The sequence below is a fragment of the Zea mays genome, chromosome 6, assembly GCF_902167145.1.
Source record: "Zea mays cultivar B73 chromosome 6, Zm-B73-REFERENCE-NAM-5.0, whole genome shotgun sequence".
Taxonomy (NCBI): domain Eukaryota; kingdom Viridiplantae; phylum Streptophyta; class Magnoliopsida; order Poales; family Poaceae; genus Zea; species Zea mays.
In genome coordinates this window covers 15,834,731-15,851,087 of record NC_050101.1, presented here as the reverse complement: position 1 = coordinate 15,851,087, position 16,357 = coordinate 15,834,731, and the positions used below count along the sequence as shown (strand labels likewise).

General features: G+C 47.1%; 1 long non-coding RNA gene across 1 annotated transcript; it reads right to left on the bottom strand.

Moving 5' to 3' along the window:
- Positions 1 to 5,358: 5,358 nt before the first annotated feature.
- LOC109940331 (uncharacterized) lies at positions 5,359 to 5,835 on the bottom strand. The gene is made up of 3 exons (XR_002263115.2): positions 5,781 to 5,835; positions 5,593 to 5,702; positions 5,359 to 5,504 (listed from the first exon to the last, which is right to left on the bottom strand). It is a non-coding gene; the product is annotated as an uncharacterized lncRNA (long non-coding RNA).
- Positions 5,836 to 16,357: the final 10,522 nt, after the last annotated feature.

Below are 16,357 nucleotides of genomic sequence, written 5' to 3'. Positions count from 1 at the left end.
GGAGCGACAATGGGTCCGAGTTCAAGAACCTTCAAGTGGAGGAATACCTTGAGGAGGAAGGGTTCAAGCACGAGTTCTCTGCTCCCTACACACCACAGCAAAATGGTGTAGTAGAGAGGAAGAACAGGACGCTTATAGACATGGCGAGGACAATGTTTGGAGAGTTCAAGACTCCCGAGCGTTTTTGGTCGGAAGCCGTGAACACGGCTTGCCACGCCATCAATCGGGTCTACCTTCACCGCCTCCTCAAGAAGACGTCATATGAGCTATTAACCGGTAACAAACCCAATGTTTCGTATTTCCGAGTTTTTGGGAGTAAATGCTACATTCTAGTGAAGAAGGGTAGGAATTCTAAATTTGCTCCCAAAGCCGTAGAAGGGTTTTTGTTAGGTTATGACTCAAATACAAAGGCGTATAGAGTCTTCAACAAATCATCGGGTTTGGTTGAAGTCTCTAGCGATGTTGTATTTGATGAGACTAATGGCTCTCCAAGAGAGCAAGTTGTTGATCTTGATGATGTAGACGAAGAAGATGTTCCGACGGCCGCTATACGAACCATGGCGATTGGTGATGTACGACCACAGGAACAAAAGGAGCAAGATCAACCTTCTTCCTCAACAATGGTGCATCCCCCAACTCAAGACGATGAACAGGTTCATCAAGAGGAGGCGTGTGATCAAGGGGGAGCACAAGATGATCATGTAATTGAGGAAGAAGCACAACCGGCACCTCCAACCCAAGTTCGAGCAATGATTCAAAGGGATCATCCCGTCGACCAAATTTTGGGTGATATAAGCAAGGGAGTAACTACTCGATCTCGATTAGTTAATTTTTGTGAGCATTACTCCTTTGTCTCTTCTATTGAGCCTTTCAGGGTAGAAGAGGCCTTGCTAGATCCGGACTGGGTGTTGGCCATGCAGGAGGAGCTCAACAACTTCAAAAGAAATGAAGTTTGGACATTGGTACCTCGTCCCAAGCAAAATGTTGTGGGAACCAAGTGGGTGTTCCGCAACAAACAAGACGAGCACGGGGTGGTGACAAGGAACAAGGCACGACTTGTGGCAAAAGGTTATGCCCAAGTCGCAGGTTTGGACTTTGAGGAGACTTTCGCTCCTATGGCTAGGCTAGAGTCCATTCGTATCTTGCTAGCATATGCCGCTCACCATTCTTTCAGGTTATTCCAAATGGATGTGAAGAGCGCTTTCCTCAACGGGCCAATCAAGGAGGAGGTGTACATGGAGCAACCCCCTGGCTTCGAGGATGAACGGTACCCCGACCACGTGTGTAAGCTCTCTAAGGCGCTCTATGGACTTAAGCAAGCCCCAAGAGCATGGTATGAATGCCTTAGAGACTTTTTAATTGCTAATGCTTTCAAGGTTGGGAAAGCCAATCCAACTCTTTTTACTAACACTTGTGATGGTGATCTTTTTGTGTGCCAAATCTATGTTGATGACATAATATTTGGTTCTACTAACCAAAAGTCTTGTGAAGAGTTTAGCAGGGTGATGACTCAGCAATTCGAGATGTCGATGATGGGCGAGTTAAGCTACTTCCTTGGGTTCCAAGTGAGGCAACTCAAGGATGGAACCTTCATCTCCCAAACGAAGTACACACAAGATTTGATCAAGAGGTTTGGGATGAAGGATGCCAAGCCCGCAAAGACTCCGATGGGAACCGACGGACACACCGACCTCAACAAAGGAGGTAAGTCTGTTGATCAAAAAGCATACCGGTCTATGATAGGGTCTTTACTGTACTTATGTGCTAGTAGACCGGATATTATGCTTAGCGTATGCATGTGTGCTAGATTTTAATCCGATCCTAAGGAGTGTCACTTAGTGGCTGTGAAGCGAATTCTTAGATATTTAGCCGCTACGCCTTGTTTCGAGATCTGGTATCCAAAGGGGTCTACCTTTGACTTGATTGGATATTCAGACTCCGACTATGCTGGATGTAAGGTCGATAGGAAGAGTACATCGGGGACGTGCCAATTCTTAGGAAGGTCCCTGGTATCATGGAGTTCTAAGAAACAAACCTCTGTTGCCCTATCCACCGCTGAGGCCGAGTACGTTGTCGTAGGACAGTGTTGCGCGCAACTACTTTGGATGAGGCAAACCCTCAGGGACTTTGGCTACAATCTGAGCAAGGTCCCACTCCTATGTGATAATGAGAGTGCTATCCGCATGGTGGATAATCCTGTTGAACACAGCCGCACAAAGCACATAGACATCCGGCATCACTTTTTGAGAGACCACCAGCAAAAGGGAGATATCGAAGTGTTTCATGTTAGCTCCGAGAACCAGCTAGCCGATATCTTTACCAAGCATTTAGATGAGCAGACCTTTTTCAAGTTGCGTAGTGAGCTAAATGTCTTAGATTCGCGGAACTTGGATTGATTTATAGCATACATGTGTTTATGCCTTTGATCATGTTCCTTATGCATTTTGTTGTTTATTTATGGTGCTCAAGTTGTACAAGCACTCCCCGGACCTTACAAGTCCATTTGCAAGTGATGCACAAATTTAGGGGGAGATGTGCTACAACTTGACCCTTTGAGACTAACTGTGTGCTTGAGTTTGCTTAATTTAGTCTCAAAGGAGGATTGAAAGGGAAAAGGTGAACTTGGACCATGCAAGACTTCCACTGCACTCCGATGAACGAGTAACTTCTTCCAAGTTCATCTTAGTACTCTTATTGCCTTTTACTCTTAGTTGAAGATTTTTGGTGAGGCAATGGGGTTAAAGGGCCAAAATTGATCCTGTTTTGGTGCTTGATGCCAAAGGGGGAGAAAATAAGGCCAAAGCAATAAATGGATCAGCTACCACTTGTGAGTTTTGAAAATAGTAGAGTTAGAGTTTTTGTTTGTCAAAATACTCTTATTTGCCTCTTATTGTCAAAAGTTGGTCTCTTGTGGGGAGAAGGCTTAATTATGGGAAAAAGGGGGAGTTTTTGTCTTGTGGGGAGAAGGCTTAATTATGGGAAAAAGGGGGAGTTTTTGAATCCTTGATCAATTTCTCGTAAAATATCTCTCTTTATGTTTCAACATGTGTGTTTGACTTAGAGATAGGAAATTGAGTTTGATTTGCAAAAACAAACCAAGTGGTGGCAAAGAATGATCCATATATGCCAAATTTGATTCAAAACAAATTTGAGTTCTTATTTGAATTGATTTTGTACTTGTTCTACTTGCTTTATGTTGTGTTGGCATTAATCACCAAAAAGGGGGAGATTGAAAGGGAAATGTGCCCTTGGGCCATTTCTAAGTGTTTTGGTGATTTAGTGTCCAACACAAGTGCTTAAGTGTTAATATATGCAAGGTGGTGGACAAAGTGCAAATCAAGTCAAAAGGTATGTTTCTCAGACTTAGTACATTGTTTTAAAGACTAATGTATTGTGTCTAAGTGCTGGAAACAGGAGAAAACAAATTGGAGAGAGATAGCTTTGTTTCAACCAAAGCCAGCGCTGTCTGGGTGCACCGGACTGTCCGGTGGTGCACCGGACAGTGTTCGGTGTGCCAGGCTGGCTCAGGCGAACTTGGCGCTCTCGGGAATAAATTAACGGCGTACGACTATAATTCACCGGACTATCCGGTGTGCACCGGACTATCCGGTGAGCCAATGGTCGGCCGGGCCAACGGTCGGCTGTGCGATCTGCGCGAGACGCGTGGCCGAGCCAACGGTCGGGAGGGGGCACCGGACTGTCCGGTGTGCACCGGACAGTGTCCGGTGCGCCAACGGCTCCAAGGCTGCCAACGGTCGGCTTCGCCAAATAAGGAAGGAAATCCGCACCGGACAATGTCCGGTGGTGCACCGGACTGTCCGGTGTGCCAGGCAACAGAAGGCAAGAATTGCCTTCCCGGATTGCTCTCAACGGCTCCTAGCTGCCTTAGGGCTATAAAAGGGACCCCTAGGCGCATGGAGGAGTACACCAAGTATTCCTTGAGCACACTTGATCACTCACACTCCATTCTTGCGCACTTGTTCGAACTCACACTCCATTCTTGCGCACTTGTTCGACATTCTAGTGATTTGAGCTCCGTTCTAGTGTACTAGTCTTTCGAGCTTAAGTCCGGGTCTTGTGTGTGCGTATTTGCTGTGATCTTTGTGTCTTGTGTGAGTTGCTAATCCCTCCCTTACTCCGTGCTTCTTTGTGAACATCTTTGTAAGGGCGAGAGACTCCAAGTTGTGGAGATTCCTCGCGAACGGGATATAGAAAAGAAAAGCAAACACCGTGGTATTCAAGTGGGTCTTTGGACCACTTGAGAGGGGTTGATTGCAACCCTCGTCCGTTGGGACGCCACAACGTGGAAGTAGGCAAGTGTTGTACTTGGCCGAACCACGGGATAAACCACTGTGTCTACCTGTGTTGACTCTCTTGTGGTTATTGTGTTTCGCTAAGACTCTTCTCTAGCCACTTGGCAAAACTATGCTAACGCTTAACCAAGTTTTGTGGCATTAAGTTCAAGTTTTACAGGATCACCTATTCACCCCCCCCCTCTAGGTGCTCTCATAGCCCTAGGAAGTTAGCTGACTAACTTACTATGGCTGATTGTAGCCCCTAGGAAGTTAGCTGGCTAACTTCCTACGGCTTACTGTAGCCTCTAGGAAGTTAATTTGACCAGCATTACAAATGTTGTTTATATTTTACACCACATTCCACAAAATAACAAATATATCAACAACTATATAGCACAACATATTATCGCATAAAACATCTCACACACAATCACATAACAATATTTAAATCCATAGTCTCATCAATTACATCACAAAAGTCTCATCCATAGTCTCATCATCACAAAAGTCTCACACATCATCATCCAGTACTAATAAAAGACAATATCTCATACATAGTCATAATAAAAGTCTCAAGTATCATAACGCAATAACATGGAAGCTCACGGTAGTCGATCACCATCGATACCTCCACTATTTAAGAGGGTTTCGACAAAGTCTAACTCGTCCTCTTGTTCATGCGTCGGCAAGGTAGCTGGAGGGGTCTAATATACATGTACAAATGACATTTGCTGAGTTACATCATAATATAACTAACACCAAGTAAATGATGATTAATATGCATACCTGATGTTCGGTAGATGGAGATGTAGGTATAGGTGGAGGTGAAGACCAAGGATAATGAATGGGAGGTGGTGGTGGAGGGGGCACCGGGACGTCTATCCCTTGGGCCTGTGCTAGTTGCTACAAATTTGTTGAACTCATTCACATCAGCGTTTTAAATCAATACATATCTTAAAGTGAAAGCTATTATCTTTTGAACTTACTTGTATGAGTGTTTGCTGTTGCTGAATCTGTGTAGCATAATATTCATGTTGCGCAGCTTGTTGCTTCAAGTAATCCTGATGTCGCCTAAGTTCTTCTCGCAGTTGCTCCACTTCTGCTGGATCTTGAGTGGAGCGACGGGAGCTACGAGCAGCAGACCTCGATGAACCTCCACGCTGAACCCTCACCCGGCTCGAGTCGATGACGTTAGCAAACATTGTGTACCTACAAAACAAGTAACATCATGACAGGATTAAGAATACATGTATTGCACTCAACCAATGAAACAATATAAGATATGTAGAGTCCTCACCTTCCATGAGCTTTTCCACCACTTGCATACACAGCCTGAGGATCAATAGGTGAGGTCCTCCAGTCATAGTCTGGTCCGTGCTGACTAGACATCGCCTCGCCATATGCAGCCTCATACAAAAGAACAATGCAATCTTACATACAAAAATCCATATAAACAGAACCTACCAAACATTTCCAAACACTCACCACACGATCTGTTGCCTTTTGGCTGCACAACACATCTGGATTTGCAGGATCTGGTCCTTTGTGCCCCCTAAGGTATATTTGAACATCACTGGGCACTGCACCAGTGCTAGCTTCCTGTATGTACATTTGACAAACACTATAACCAGAAATTACAGCAAGTCAACTACAATCAACGAAAATGGCTTAAACTGTACTTACCATTCGTTTTGCCAAACGAAAGTGATCATCACCTCCATACCTATGATACGACTCGGTTCCACGATTGGAACTGTGTCGCACAAACTTTGCCTTGAATTCAGCCGAAGCCCAGTAACGACATAACGCACGCCAAGCAGCATCATTGGCTGCTATCCATGGAATCGAATGCTGCATGAACACAATTCATTTATAAGTAATTGTAATATCTAGAAGCAATGGAAATTTTTTCAACACAAGCAAAAACATCCATTACCTCAAGATATTGTTGCTCAGTCATATCGAGTCCATACTGTGTCGCCTCGTTCTTACTCTCTGGACGTCGCCCTTCACTACCAAACATGGCTTGACTAATCACCTGGATTCGAGCATAGTACATCATATCCCCAGCAACACTTGCCGCATTCCTATGGAACACAGAGTGTGCGTGTTCCATATGAGTATCTCCTTTAGGCAACTTGTAATGTTTCTAAAAAAAGAAGCATAGTCAAAATAAATAATGTGATAGCTTAACAAAAAAATTACAACTTGCCGCATTCCTATCAAGATTACAACTTAACAAAAAAAATTAACATACCCAGAAGTCATGCCAAACTGCAGCTTGTGCATTCCCATGTTGCGCATTTGTTGCAAGGGCATATTGATCCCATATTGTGAAAGGGACCTCCTTACCATCCTCTATCACCAAACCAGGCCATTTCATACAACATATGTTGCCCAACACTTTCTTTACTTGCCTTCGACGACCTATGCCAGTGAAACTACTATCCACCCAAGCCGTAACAGCACAAGAACAATTGTCAAATACAAAATGTAATCTTGTAATAGTGTAAGACATAAGAACAAAGCAAGGATACTCTTACCCATCTCCAGTTGGTATTATCTCAACCCTATCAACTGGTTCTTTAGGAGGGGGACCCAACTAGTTCTCCGCAGCTTCCGGACCCGTGAAGACCCTCCAACTCCCCCACTTCCAAAACCACAAGCTTCTCCTTCCCTTGACCCACTAGCTCCCCCAACTCCTGACCCTCCATCTCTTGGCCATCCACTTGCATCCTCAGGCCATTCACGCATCCACTATGGCTATCATGTCCAAAACCACCAGTATCATGGCATCCCCACCCTGTCTCTGTCTCCTCTGTCTCTACCTCATCAACATCTCCCACATGTCTCCCCTCCTCTGTCTCTACCTCATCATCAACATGTCCCACCTGTCTCCCCTCCTCTGTCTCTACCTCATCATCAACATTTCCCACCTGTCTCCCCTCCTCTGTCTCTACCCCATCTTCAGACTCATCCTACAAACATTACATTGCATTGCAAAACAAATATTATATTAATAATTTAGTTATACGAACTCATACAAATATTACATTGCAAAACAAATATTGGTTACCTCATTCCTCTGAATGCCAACTGTCTGACCCTGCAACTCTGGAACATGCTCCAACAAAGCTCTACGCCTACTCGAGCTGGAACTAGTGCCCTTAAACACTAAGTCCTCCTTTCTCATAACATAGGACGCTCTCTTCGCAAGTCCCTTAGTGAACTGCTTCACCTTTTTAGACATCCTGTTATTAGAACAAAATCACATTAGTAAATGAGGATAATGTAAATGAACATAAAGTAAATGAACATAATGTATTGAAAACGATAATAAATACATAATTAATTTTTAGTCGTATTCAAAATCAGGATCAAATTGTTTCCTTCGATTCGATGTTTTCTTCTTTGACTTCTGTTTCCTTTTGTTAGGACTTACTACATCTTCCGAATCTCCCACTAAGGATTCTGGCAAAACCTCAGTATCTATATTAAAATTGGTTGGGAGTTCGTCTTCTTGATAAATTTCTTCAACTTCTGTCTCGAACCATTCACCCTTGTTGTGTAACCGTTCACGAGGATTAACTTTGTACACTTCCCACGTGGCTTCCAGCTTTGTACATGGATATGGTATGTAGTACACCTGGTCAACTTGGTGAGCAAGAACAAATTTGCTACATGCATTTGTTTTGAGCTCATGTTTGACTTCTACCATGCCAAATTGGTTTTCTACGGTCCCTTGATTAGGATCAAACCAATCACATTTGAAAAACACCACCTTAAGATTTTTGCTACCAGCAAAGTCGTACTCGAGTATGTCATTAATAACTCCATAATAATTCATCTCTCTTCCACGATCATCGACTGCCCTGCATACAACTCCAGTATTTCTTGTCGCCGCAAATGGACGAGTAGACTCAAATTTGGCTGAACGAAAACGAAACCCCTTAATGTCGTAACGACCGTAACTTCTGACTTTTACGATTGCGTAAGACATCTGAAGCAAGTCCTCGTCCAAATTTGGAATTTTATCACACTGTCAATTAGATAGTGAAATTAGATTTCTTAAACATAATATATAAAGTAGAACAAGAGTGTTAATTTATTTACATGAGCTCAGAACCAATTAATGAAATTGGGCATCCCAAGTCTTCCTCGAAGTGCATTTTCATACTGCCTCAAGGACAATTTCTCATTAAGTCGTGATTGGAATTCTCTGTTACAACAAATAAACAATAGAGTATTAAGTCACGATTACTACATAGATACACAAATGACAAATTTCATCTTACTTGAAATATGGAGTCATCTCATCCATATTTTCATACATATAGAGCAAAGCATCCAACTTTTCTTCGCGCTCGAGATGATATTCGGTGGATGATCCGACAGTCTTGCCCTCAATCTCAAAAATTTGGAGATTGTTGTGAGTCCCTACTTTGTCATCATGATACCTCAATGTAGGGGCATTGATATTGTGCTCGTCTGCAAAGTATACACTCGTGAACGATGCTACCTCTTTATATTTGAATTCTTCAGCTATGCACCCTTCAACTCTTCCTTTGTTACCAACCATAGAACTAAGTTTCTTTAATGCCCTTTCAATATGATACATCCACCTGTATTGCACAGGACCTCCAATCTTAGCTTCATATGGAAGGTGGACAAGTAGATGTTGCATTGGATTGAAGAATCCTGGGGGGAATATTTTTTCCAACTTGCATATAAGGACAGGAATTTCTATCTCTAGCTTCTCCATCACATCTTTCTTTATTTCTTTAGCACAAAGTTGTCTATAAAAGTAGCTTAATTCAGCTAACGCCTTCCAAATACTGACATTGAAGTACCCACGAAACATTATAGGGAGGAGTCTTTCCATCATTATGTGATAATCATGGCTCTTCAATCCAGTTATTTTATTTGTATTCAAGTTCCTAGCTCTCCTAAACCCTGTCGCATAACTGTCACACCCGTTTCCAAGGGGCAGAGCCGGGTGCATAGCATATGTGTGCCAGGATCTATTTCTACACATATGTTGACGTCACAAGTGTAATATATCAAAAGAACAATGCATAAGAGCGTAAATAACGATTATATTAACATATTACACTTCGAACAGACATAATGTCTTAACCTTTATTCATCAAAGTACAGCGAACATGGACATCCATCCACAGGAAGATGACCGGGGGTATCACTAGACTAGCATCCATGGGGCTCAGCATCATATCTTCATCTGCAACTTCTGATCAAAATTAAGCAAGGGTGAGCTCACTTATGGTCGGGGCTCAGCAAGTGGGGGAAAAACTAATGCAAGTTTAACAAGGCGAGGCTAAGGCTGAGCAGTAAGCATTTTAGTTGGTCAACATTTTATTATCAACATCTGTCTTACTAATAAGTGTGAATCCCAAGTATTCCCATTAAACAAAAGTATATGAGTATATCAAAAACACTTAAGTGAAACCACTTAAGCAAACCATTGGCAGATCATCGGATCTCGATTTATTTCCATCTTCAAGTTCAATTATCATGTGAGGAGTCCAGGCTGCTCATAACCGTGAGCACGGCTGATATATCAGTTTTACACTCTGCAGAGGTGGCGCATATTTACCCATGAGTCGCGATTCCCTTCTAGCCCGGGTTAGCTAGACCCGTATTCACTTCCGAGGTGAATGGCCAGGGTCTCACTACGAGGCTTCTCCCTAGAGTCCTCATTACGCAAATGCTGGAAATGGTCAACTGCATAAGGTACACCTATCGTAACCAACTTATAGTCCAGACTACAGGGTAAAGCTTTGGGAACTATGCCCGTATCCAATCTGCCTGAGCCAGTACTATAAGAGCTTGCCAGATGCCCCCGTTCTTGTCGACCACGATCAGCACCCAACATAAGACTTCCCTAGTTATTTAGCCAAGACCAGAGCCATGATAGTTCTCATGGTAGCACTGTTTTCCCGGGTGGTCACTCCATGTTCCAATTAATATGCAATAATCTTGTTTAACCATCGGGTTAACAACAATAGTGTAAACTTACCATTTTGGAACATTAATATCATAAGCGGGAGTGACTGCATAAAGTTAAGTTGTAGCAATAGCATAGCTACGAAGGTAAAGTATAATTCCCAAGTTTGATCAAGGAATAAGGTTGGAAAGGTTATCTAAATAGGTAACCCGTCAAATTATGCATATATATCCAAAAGAATAAACTTTATTAAATGTATTGTTTGGGAGCACATAGCCTATATTATTATATTTGAAGTCAATATATATAAAGTAACATTTTAAGTTATAAAAGAACTTAAACTCTTATTACTTTATTTTATCATTTAGGAAACGCTAAGTGATTCGTATATAATGTGGATCAAATTCTATGAAATCATTAATCATGCCATAAATCTAGTTAAGAACAAATTGACTATCGATTTGATTATGATAAAGGATAATTAGTCTATTAATTATCTTTAAATTCTATTGTAGGAACAAATGATCTAGGTAATTAGAATGAATACTATATTTATTAGTATATTATAAACTATCATTTTAGTTATGACAGTGTGAGCACTTATTTAAGCCATTATATCATTATTAGACATATTACTATTTAGTACGGCTATACTTAAACATCTATAACAAATTCCATTAAATCAAAATCATGATGTCTATTAAAAAGGTCATTTTATAGTTAGAAACAAGTTCTCTAATTCTTTAGTAAGAAACCTATATTTACCAATATAACTATCAGTTTCTTTATTACGAAAGCATGTGTGCCTAATTAAGTCATTTTAATATTATTATAAATTCTACTCTTTCTGTTTACTTCTTCCTTTTCTAAATAGAATTTATACGTATAACTAAAAATTGTTTATTTAATTCCTCTAACATTAATATACTAAGAATTAATTGTAGATTACTAAATAGGACTTTTAATAACATAATCATGGTTATTATGACATAAATAAATGCCTTACTAATACTAGGTACTTAAGTGTCATACTTATGAATTCATTTATTATGAATAGTGAATAGTAAAATCTATACATTTTTCATTCCACCGGAAATACGTGGCTCAATATCTATATCAATACAAACCGATTATTGCTTCACACATTAAATCGAATTTAAATCTGAAAACGTTTTCTAGTATGAAAATCGTCGGGGTAGTGACTAGTGACCGTGTTCATTTTTAGAACTATAAAATCATACGCATATTTAAAATATTATCGCGGGGTACAATTTTGGCTACACGTATACATCGAATCTGTAAGATTGTACACGAATCGCTAAATCGCATCATCATAATATTACACGATAAATCGCAAGATTCAAAACATAATTTAGAAAATAAATTAATGGGTTGTCTTCAACCTTGAGTGAACGGAGGGATTTGGTCGCGGTGAGACGATGCACAGATGATCCAGTTGGTGTGCTGCGTGGTCGCGGCGATGGTGGACGGCGAGGCGCGAACTCCGGTGAGGCTCCACGAATGGCGTGGTCACGGGGGTGCTGCGTGGATGAGCTTCTCAGTGGCGAGTTGGGCACAGCGCGAGCAGGGGTTCGACGGTGGGCGTGTGACGCGGCTGCGGGCGCGGCGTGAACACGAGGAGAGCGAGGGAGAGAGAGGGCGAGCTTGGGGAGGGAGAGAGAGGTCCGGGCTCTGCCAGATTTTATAGGGAGAGAGGGCCGGAGGAGTAATGTCGTGGGATGGAGGACTTACTGCGTCGCTTGATTTCACGGAGGAACAAACGAGAGTAGGAAACGGTAACTATTAATGGAGGTTGTGGAAACAGCAGAAACGCCTGTCGTAATGATGCTTTACCAGTGAAGAACGAGCGGCGCTGAGGGAGGTAATACGACATGGAGGCGATAGGTCGCGGCGGGAGCCGAGAAGCTGGGCTAGCGGCAGCGGTGCTTCGAACGGGCGGCGATGCATGCGAGAAACAGCAGAGCTAACGTTGTCGTTGTGTGGCTTGCGAGTGTGAAAGAAGAGAAAAGAGAGGAAGAGAGAGAATAGGCTGGTGGGACCCACCTGCAAGTGAGTGAACGTGAGAGAGGGAGAAGAAAGGTATGGCATATGGGGTCCACATGTCATAGAAAGGAGAGCGATGCAATTGCTAGGCCTAGATTGGTTGAACGCATGCACGGATCTTCTCTTTCAAATTCACTTCTCCATGTTTAGAATATTTATAAATACATATATTTATATATTCCAAAAATAAATTAGGATAAATCCAAAAATGTCATTAACAAACTAATATACATGTTTCTAGAATAGGATTATTAAGGAATTTATTATTTTTTTATAAAAATAATTCCACACCAATAAATAAATCCAAATAGTGAATAAACACACACATATATATATATATATATATTGTCGGGGACCATAATTAGGGGTACCCTCAAAGCTCCTAATTCTCAGCTGGTAACCCCCATCAGCATAAAACTGCAAAGGCCTGATGGGTGCGATTAAGTCAGGGATCGATCCGTTCGAGGGACACGATCACGCCTCACCCGAGCCTAGCCTCGGACAAGGGCAGCCGACCCCGGAGGATCTCTGCCTCGCTCGAGGCCCCCTCCAGCGGCAAACGTATTTCCGGCTCGCCCGAGGCCCTGCCATCGCCAAGAAGCAACCCTGACCAAATCGCCGCGCCGACCGACCAAATCGCAGGAGCATTTAATGCAAAGGTGGCCTGACGCCTTTATCCTGACGCGTGCCCTTCTGCCGACAAAGCCGAAGTGACCGCCGTCACTTCGTCGCTCCACTGACCGGCCTGACAGAAAGACAGCGCCGCCTGCGCCGCTCCGACTGCGGTGCCACTTGACAGAGCGAGGCTGACAGGTAGTCAGGCCCGGCCGCAGGCACCATAGGAAGCTCCACTCCGCCCGACCTAGGGCTCGGACTCGGGCTAAGTCCCGGAAGACGACGAACTCCGCTCCGCCCGACCCAGGGCTCAGACTCGGGCTAAGTCCTGGAAGACGGCGAACTCCGCTTCGCCCGACCCAGGGCTCGGACTCGGGCTAAGTCCCGGAAGACGGCAAACTCCGCTCCGCCCGACCCAGGGCTCGGACTCGGGCTAAGTCCCGGAAGACGGCGAACTCTGCTCCGCCCGACCCAGGGCTCGGACTCGGGCTAAGTCTCGGAAGACGGCGAACTCCGCTCAGCCCGACCCAGGGCTCGGACTCGGGCTAAGTCCTGGAAGACGACGAACTCCGCTCCGCCCGACCCAGGGCTCGGACTCGGGCTATGTCCCGAAAGAGGGCGAACTCCGCTCTGCCCGACCCAGGGCTCAGACTCGGACTAAGTCCCGGAAGACGGCGAACTCCGCTCCGCCTGACCCAGGGCTCGGACTCGGGCTCAGCCCCAGAAGACGACGAACTCCGCTTCGCCCGACCCCAGGGCTCGGACTCCGCCCTGGCCTCAGCCGACGGCCTCCGCCTCGCCCGACCCAGGGGCTCGGACTCGACTTCGGCCACGAAAGACAGACTCGACCTCGGCTTCGGAGGAGCTTCCACATCGCCCAGCCTAGGGTGCAGACCAGCCACGTCAACAGGAGGCGCCATCATCACCCTACCTCAAGCTGACTCGGGCCACGGGGAACAAGACCGGCGTCCCATCTGGCTCGCTCCGCCAGATAGGCAATGATGGCGCCCCGCATACCCTGTGACGACGGCGGCTCTCAGCCCCCTTACGGAAGCAAGAGGACGTCAGCAAGGACTCAACAGCTCCGACAGTTGTCCCTCCGCCAGGCTCCAGCGCTCCTCCGACGGCCACGACATCACACCAGCTGGGTGCCAAGATCTCTCCGGCTGCCACAACGGCATGTACTTAGGGCGCTAGCTCTCCTCCGCTAGACACGTAGCACTCTGCTACATCCCCCATTGTACACCTGGATCCTCTCCTTACGCCTATAAAAGGAAGGACCAGGGCCCTCTTAGAGAGGGTTGGCCGCACGGGGACGAGGACGAGACAGGCGCTCGCGTGAGACCGCTCGCTCCCTCTCCCGCGTGGACGCTTGTAACCCCCTACTGCAAGCGCACCCGACCTGAGCGCGGGACGAACACGAAGGCCGCGGGATTTCCACCTCTCTCACGCCCATCTCCGGCCACCTCACTTCCCCCCTTCGCGCTCGGCCTCGCGCCGACCCATCTGGGCTGGGGCACGCGGCGACATTTCACTCGTCGGCTTAGGGACCCCCCGGTCTCGAAACGCCGACAGTTGGCGCACCAGGTAGGGGCCTACAGCGTGTTGACGAACAGCTTCCCGTCAAGTTCCAGATGGGCAGCCTCCAGCAACCTCTCCGACCCGGGACGGTGCTCCGTTTCGGGAGCCTTGAGTTCATGTCCCTCGACGGCGGCTATGACATGATACTCCTTCCACCGCCGGACGACCGCGACAATGGTGGCCGACAGCCCGCCCGCCGGCGGCGGAATCGACGACGCCTTCCCCGCGTGGTGGAAGAACAACATTCGAGCTCGCCCCGTCCTCTCCCCCACCAATGGAGGAGGAGGCGGGGCAACCAAGGCCAAGCGGGAGGCAGCGCCTCGTCGGCTGTCGAGTGAGTCGACGGCCCCAGCGCCCCAAAGGGGGGCGCGTCGGGCATCGACCTCGCGTTTGAGACGAAGGCGAGCGCCGTCTCCCCGCGACACGCCAATTCCGAGAAAACGGACGACGCCGGCACGCTCGCGAAAGGCTTGCTGGACGTCACCCTCGTACCTGAGACGATGGTGCAGTCAGTCCCCGACGTGACTTCATCACCGCCCGTCGACCAAGAGGTACCGACCGATTCCCATCTCACGCCCCTCGGATTCAGCCTCAACCCGCCAAGCGGCCTCGCTTTGGCGGACGCTCTCATAGAGGCGAGTCCTAACCCTATGGGGTTTCGTATGCGGTCACCTTGGGACTGGCTGACGGACGTCTCGACCTACGGGCCCTCTGGGTCCGAGGAAGACGACGAGCCCGGCTTCTGTTGGGATTTCTCTGGACTTGGCAACCCCAGTGCCATGCGGGACTTCATAACCGCATGCGACTACTGCCTTTCCGACTGTTCCGACGGCAGCCGTAGCCTCGGTGACGAGGACTGCGGCCCAAGCCGCGAATGTTTCGACGTCGATCTAGGGGGTCCCTCCGAAGGCAACCATCTCGGCATGCCGGAGGATGGTGACCTCCCTAGGCCGGTGCCTCGCGTTGACATCCCACGGGAGCTAGCTGTGGTCCCCGTTCAGGCGGGGTGCCATGACCCACAGCTCGAGCAAATCCGCGGGGTGCAGGCCAGGCTCGATGAGGGAGCAGGAGCGCTTGAGCCAATCCGCCGGGACGTCGGGCAGGCATGGGCAGGCCAACCTCCGGCCGGAGAAATACGTCATCTACCCCAGGGCTTCCAGCACCGCATCGCCGACGATGTCAGGGTCAGGCCGCCACCCGCATCCGGTGGGGTTGGCCAGAACCTGGCTGCAGCAGCAATGCTCCTCCGCGCGATGCCGAAGCCATCAACCACCGAGGGGCGGCGAATCCAGGGAGAGCTCAAGAATCTCCTGGAAGGCGCCGCGGTCCGACGGGCCGAGAGCTCCGCCTCCCGAAGGCAGGGGTACCCCTCGGAACCTCATGTCGCGACTTCCCGATTCATGCGGGAAGCCTCGGTCTACACCGGGCGCACGCGCAACACAGCGCCTGCGGCCCCGGGTCGCCTCGGCAACGAGCACCATCACCGCGACCGTCGGGCCCACCTCGATGAGAGGGTGCGCCGAGGCTACCACCCCAGGCATGGGGGACGCTACGACAGCGGGGAGGATCGGAGTCCCTCGCCCGAACCACCCGGTCCGCAGGCCTTCAACCGGGCCATATGACGGGCGCCGTTCCCGACCCGGTTCCGACCCCCGACTACTATCACAAAGTACTCGGGGGAGACGAGACCGGAACTGTGGCTCGTGGACTACTGTCTGGCCTGCCAACTGGGTGGAACGGACGATGACAACCTCATCATCCGCAACCTCCCCCTGTTTCTCTCCGACACCGCCCGCACCTGGTTGGAGCACCTGCCTCCGGGGCAGATCTCCAACTA